The sequence below is a fragment of the Cebus imitator genome, unplaced genomic scaffold, assembly GCF_001604975.1.
Source record: "Cebus imitator isolate Cc_AM_T3 unplaced genomic scaffold, Cebus_imitator-1.0 Scaffold450, whole genome shotgun sequence".
NCBI lineage: Eukaryota > Metazoa > Chordata > Mammalia > Primates > Cebidae > Cebus > Cebus imitator.
In genome coordinates, this window is record NW_016107765.1 from 1,705,385 (window position 1) to 1,711,930 (window position 6,546).

Genomic DNA, 6,546 nt, shown 5'->3' on the forward strand with positions numbered 1-6,546 from the left:
TTTTTTTTGTGTCTCTATCTCCTTCAGTTCTGCTCTGATCTTAGTTATTTCTTGTCTTCTGCTTGGTTTTGAGTTTTTTTGATCTTGCTCCTCTAGCTCTTGACATGTGCTTTCCAACAAGAAATTCCTTTTCTGATTTCTACACTCAGTATCTTTAAAAAATAATCTTCTATTAGTATTAGTGCCCACTGGATAAGTTTTATGGTTCTTAGTGACATTTGTTATGTTACCAAAAAAGTATTGTTTAGTTCCCAGTTTAAAAAAGTTACTTTTTCTTAGTGACATATATCCCTATGTAATACAGTTGACCTTTGAATAATAGGAACTTGACCTGCAGTGCTGTAATTATATGCAGATTTCCTTCCACCTCTACCACCTGAGACAGCAAGACCAATCTCCTTCTTCCTCCTTCTCAGCCTATTCAACTTGGAGATGAGGATGACCCACTTCCACTTAATTAAACAGTAAATATATTTATATTCCTTATGATTTTGTTAATAACAATTTTTTCTCTACCTCACTTTCTTATACGAATATAATATGGTAACACATGTAACATACCAAATGTCTTAACTGACTGTTTCTGGTGAATAATAACTTATTAGTAGCTAATTTTGGGAGTAGTCAAAAGTTATACACAGATTTTCAGCTGCACAGGGGAACAGTACCCCTAAATCCCATGTTGTTCAAAGGTCAACTGTAATTGATATTTATTTACTAAACAAAAACCATTTATTTAAAAAATTAAATAGATGCTCCAATTTCGTAACACATTCCATTTGTTATAATGAGACTATAAATAAAACATACCACGTACTAACTTAAAAATCTTTTTTCTTACTTATACAAAAAATATCATATAAGATTTTAGGGACTACAATTAAAGAAATGATTCCTTTCAGATAATATTGTTTGAGATTATGAATTATCTACACATAGCTTTTTTAATAATTCTGAACTCTAACCTACTAAGAAGAAATTTAAAACACACACATATATGTATATATACAATTTACATAGTGAGTTTTTAAGCTGCTCTTTGGTAATTAAAACTTCCTTACTTTTATTTGTTAATCTATGGTAAGATCACCAAGAGTAATTTACCTGGAAGTCTTACCTGCATTGCTATTTTGAGGATTTCCAGCTGTCTTATTTTCTTTGTATTCAAGCATTAGTTGGTGAATGCTATGTCTAAAAATGCAATAAGTAAAATTACTATTTTAAAACTGATATAAAAACAATTACCAAATAAATTCTTAGAGTATTTCACATAATATTGGTGTTAATTTTAGAACTTTAATTATCCCATACACTTCTCATTTGCAAGCTCTACAAACTTCTCTTTAAGCTTCAAATTAAAGAAGAAAAAAAGGAACATGAAGTACTCATGAATTGAAGGCAGTATAGTTCAGTAAATTAACTTGCATTAGCCTGACATAATGGAAAGTGTCCTAACTCAGAAAAAGCCCTAGCTCTATAGTCAAAAGCTATTAGTTCTTGGGTAAGTTGCTTTTGTTAGGTTCAATGTCTTCTTCTAAAAAGTGAGAATTTTACTATCTTATTTCACTAGGTTCTTATAAAAATTTAATGAGATAACATGTTTTGAATGCTCAGAAAAATAGTGAAGCAATGAAATAATTTGTTCTTGAACTTGGTGAAACTATCTTGGAACTGCAAATAAAGTCCAATGTGTTTTTTATATGTTCTAATATTGAAACATTGTGGTTTTGGGGAAATGTTATTAAATCCTAATTTTGTTTATTAGGTGTTCTACTCTTTGTGGCTTTTAATTTAGGGCATCTCATATATTTCATAGTTTGTAACTACATTTATTCATAAACATATTATCTCATTAAATTAGATAACATAATTATCCACTGTTACTGAGCTCATCAGTCACACCAAGGGCAGAAAACTAACGGATATCAAGACCTGCCTTGGACTATGATTTTTCTTTACAGGCTCAAACTCTGAGCCAACAGATCTTTGTAGAATGATGCTTAATCTCCATGTTTACCTCCATTTGACACAAAAGATAAAACTATTTTTTTAAGTTCCATGAAGGAGATGCAAGGTGACATTTTCTCATTTCTGAGATACATACTAATAATATATTTGCACACAACATCTGCATGCTTTACTCAGCTCCATTCTCATTCCATAGATCAAGATATTTTGATAGTGAAGATCACAATTTCAATATTAAGTGCCAACCATTTTGCTTTTACTCATGCTGTTTCCTTGGAGCTAATCAGAAAATTGTCAAAGGACCTTCCAGGGACTGTACAAAATATGAATTACCTCATGAATTTCTGTGTCATCCTTATGCAGGAGCCATGTTAATTTTCTCTGTATTATTCCAGTATTAGTATGTGAGCTGCTGAAGCAAGCATAAAACCCTACTTTATACGTGAATACTCATCATCAGTCATGGATGAGGCTTAGCTCTGATAAACCCAATAAACCTACTTGAGATTCAGAGAATTCTGTTGAATGGCTTCCTGTGAGGTAGAATATGAAAATATTTTTAAAACTTAAGGTAGAGATGCAAGTAATTTGGGAGATTTTCATTATTGTGGAAAACAGATTACTTGAGGATAAAACTACAAATTGGAAAAAGAAAAGCAAAGAGAAAAACCCCACAAATTGGCACCCATGCCGTGGGGAAGGATATCGAACCTTCCACTACCTAAGAAAATGTGCTGAATAGGATATAAAGGAGCCTCAGGGTACAGATCTGGTGGCAATGGAGTAAGAAAACACTGATCTCTTTCTGCAACATAATTTGATCCTCTTTAACAGGTTAGAACAATCTCAACTAATGTTTGATAGAGAAAAGACAAACAAGGCCTCAAAGGATAACTTACCATGAAGTCCTGGGCTATGTCTAGGCTAAGATGGGGGCTCCACATAAGGTTTTGAATGTGGAGGAAGTTTGGTCAATTTTCTCACCATGTGTGTGGCTAAAGCTAGAATGCCCAGCTGTCAGAGCAGGATGCTTTGGGAACAATGGCTAAGCATACATATTTGTTAACTAAAAAAAGTTGTAACTATAAAGTCTATGTATGAATCACCACGAAAACTGAGTACTCTGAAGCAGTAAGTGAATCCTGATGAAAAAGTCAAGCATTAACAGACCGCAGAACCACTTTGAATGGCAATAATGCAGGAAAAGAATCAATGGAAAAACAGAATGGTTACAATGTTGTTTTCTTCCCTTCCTTCTCACTGGTAAAGGATTGTCTTTTTTTTTTCTTCTTGCACTTAGGAAACCCCTTAGGTTCTTGAAAAAGTCAAGGAGGATAGCTCTCAGAAGACAGTACAAGATTTTCTGCTAATCTGAACATTTCAAGACCCAAATAACTAATTAGAAAAATCAGCGATGTGACACTATTTTTATTCTGTGCATGTGGCTATACTTGGAGTAAATGGGGCAATGACTGGATCTCTAAGACAAAGATCTCAAAAGTCCTGAGAAAAAGAATTATGCACCCATTGATACTTCTAACCAGTCTAGTAGCATTTTACCTGATTTCCGGCTGACAAAGTGGACTGTCACCCCAAGATGACCTGAATTAAACTATAAAATATCACCTGATATATAGGATACAATAGCTATAATTATTTTAAGCTGCAATTCAGTGTAACCTAGCCTTCTAATGTAAAAGCTTGCCTAGCAAAAAGACTAGAAATGACATAATTTTCTGCAGTCCATCCAGACATATCTTGAGAAAACATCAGCATTTTGCTGAAGAAGGCTGACTATACTTGCTGATGCACAATGTACAGCAAGAATGAGGGCTGTTCAAAAATACCAGAGAGATAACTTCTTTCTCAGGAACTTTAAGAAAGTTATTTAAAAAGCTAATTTGATATTTTTGCCAATTTAATATCCTGCCTGTTCATGTAGAATTAAAACATTTACGTGTACTAACAAACATAAGCATCTTGGGTGCCTGAGTGTTCATCTTCATAAAGTACCACCAATGCTAAAAAAAAAAGTGGGGGGACAAAAAGGAAGCCTCTTGTCCCAGTAGGGTATTACATCATAGAAGTTGCTAATTTAAAGTTCTTTGATGAGCAAGAAACTATGCTGAAGTCACTTATCTAATGCAAGCAAAGATTTAAAGACAGATATATTGTAATTCAAAACCAGCTAGGGGTCAGATAAGTAAGAGCTGTCTGCAGGCAGGAAACGATAATAATGGTAATAATAGTAGTTTCAGTTGATGATGCCTAAACACATGTCCTAGGCACTGAATTAAATGCTACATATACATATATATATATACATATATATATATATAATCTTTCTTCCACACAATCACCCTTGAAAGATATATTATTATCCTCCTTTTCATATAGAAAAACGTATTTGGTGATAAGTAATGTTCCCAGCTCACACACCTAACAAGAGAGAGCTAGGACTTAAACCCAGTCTTGTGTGAATCTAAAGCCTAGCTCTTTTCTCTTTATTACCCACCTATTTATGGCTTGTCTTCCTTAGAAGAAAAGGCTATTCATTTAAAGCTATATTTTCTCCCTCTTCCCATAGCAATTACAAATAAAATCATCAGGGCTGGGAACAGTGGCTCAAGCCTATAATCCCAGCACTTTGGGAGGCCAAGGAGGGCGGATCACGACGTCAGAAGATCGAGACCATCCTGTTTAACATGGTGAAACCCCATCTCTACTAAAAATACAAAAAATTAGCTGGGCATGGTGGCGCGTGCCTGTAGTCCCAGCTATTCGGGAGGCTGAGGCAGGAGAATCATTTGAACTCGGGAGGAAGAAGTTGTAGTGGGCCAAGATTGTGCCACTGCACTCCAGCCTGGGCGACAGAGCGAGACTCTGCCTACAATACAATAATAATAATAATAACATCAAAATACACTGGACATGAAATAGAAGAAAACTAATGAACCCAAAGTATCTGGTAATAGCAATTAACAACCATGTAGGAATAACTTAACATTACTATTTTTCAAAAGAAGCAACTTAAAAAGTGATCTAGAAGAAATAATGATTTTCAACTCCTATTTATGTCTAATATAGCATGTTTAAAGGAAGGGCATATAAGAAACAGAGGTTAAAAAAACTGCTATGAAAGGGTTAAGAAGTTCAATATTTATTAAGTCTTAAAGTATACTAAAAGTTAAAATCCACATTTCATAAAACTAATAAAACCAATATAAAAACGCTTTGGTCAGATCATATGACCAAAAACATCACATTACAAATAACAAACACCAGTCAATATAATAAGAAAAGATGACTCCTACTATATACTGTTCTCTATGTTGCCCAGCCTAAATAGTTTTTCTACTTAACCAATGATTTGTGTTGATATTTTTTACTATATCACAATAATTATGTTAATCATATTAATCTGATATTTCTAACTAGAGAGACTGTTATCACTATAGAATATCAGCCAGCTTTTTAAAAAAACTAATTACTGTACCTTGCAAACTTAACTGCAGTTAAATTTTCTTCTTGCTTTATTAAAAATTCTACCATTTCCTGTTTTTCTTCATGTACAGCTAGTAAAAATGGTGTGAGTTCATCCTGGAAAACGGCAAGAAGAACCGATAACTCACAAAATTACATACTTCTCATCTGAATTGGAAACCTCATATTTATGTAAGATCCTACAGACTTAAACATACACTATAGAAATTAAATAATAAGTAGTCCCTTCCTTTTTATTCTTCTGTGCTTTTCTGTTTGCTGTTCCTTCCCGTGGAAAAACCTCTTCCACCTCACACATGAAGTCTGGTCATCTCCAAAACTCACTTCAATACCAGTGCCAATCATCTTTGCTTCTGTCACAGCACTTAGCATAGTATATTGCAATGATTTTACTATTTTCCATGTAAACCAAGAGCTTCTTGAGAGCAGGGGCTTTACCTTCTATATCTATGTTCCCAAATCTTAAGAAATATTAGTAAATGCTTCAAGTGTTTTCATTAATGATCTAAATTATTGCCTCTAGAGCAGTGTTTCTTACACTGCATTCCAAAGAATGTTTACCAGATGTTAAAGACTGTACTCCAACAGAAGGATTCCATGATCGTAGATGTTTGAGAAATGGTACAGAACTGTGCATTATATGTCCAGTAGTCAAGAAATCTCTTACACTTTGCCTAATCCCTTTTTGATAACACTGTTTTGTGGCAAACATTGGCATTTGAGAAATCAGAATTTCAGGGCTACAGCTGTGAGAGCTTTCCAGTAAGGCGGAGGTTTCCTCCAGGTTACATACAAACTCACTTGCTTCTCTTCTGTCAATGGTGTCAGAATCCCAGATGCCAATGTCAGGCACTCCTGCTGCAAATGAATCACTGAGAAAATGGTCTGTGAATTAAATCAGCTTCAAATGAACTTCCACTGCTTATTAGTAAATGATCCATGAGTTTTCTCCTTTTTAAAGACAATAGATTTTTATTTTAGCCATTAGAAACTTCTATATAAAATGTTATTCTCAATTGTCATTCTAATCCTAGGACCCTAATGCATATCTACTTATTTTAATGTTTTTTTTTT

General features: G+C 33.9%; 1 non-coding gene across 1 annotated transcript; it reads right to left on the reverse strand.

The window, feature by feature from the left end:
• Nucleotides 1–2,286: 2,286 nt before the first annotated feature.
• Nucleotides 2,287–2,389, reverse strand: LOC119468586. Its single transcript, XR_005197284.1, has one exon. It is a non-coding gene; the product is annotated as a U6 spliceosomal RNA (small nuclear RNA).
• Between the last annotated feature and the right edge of the window lie 4,157 nt (nucleotides 2,390–6,546).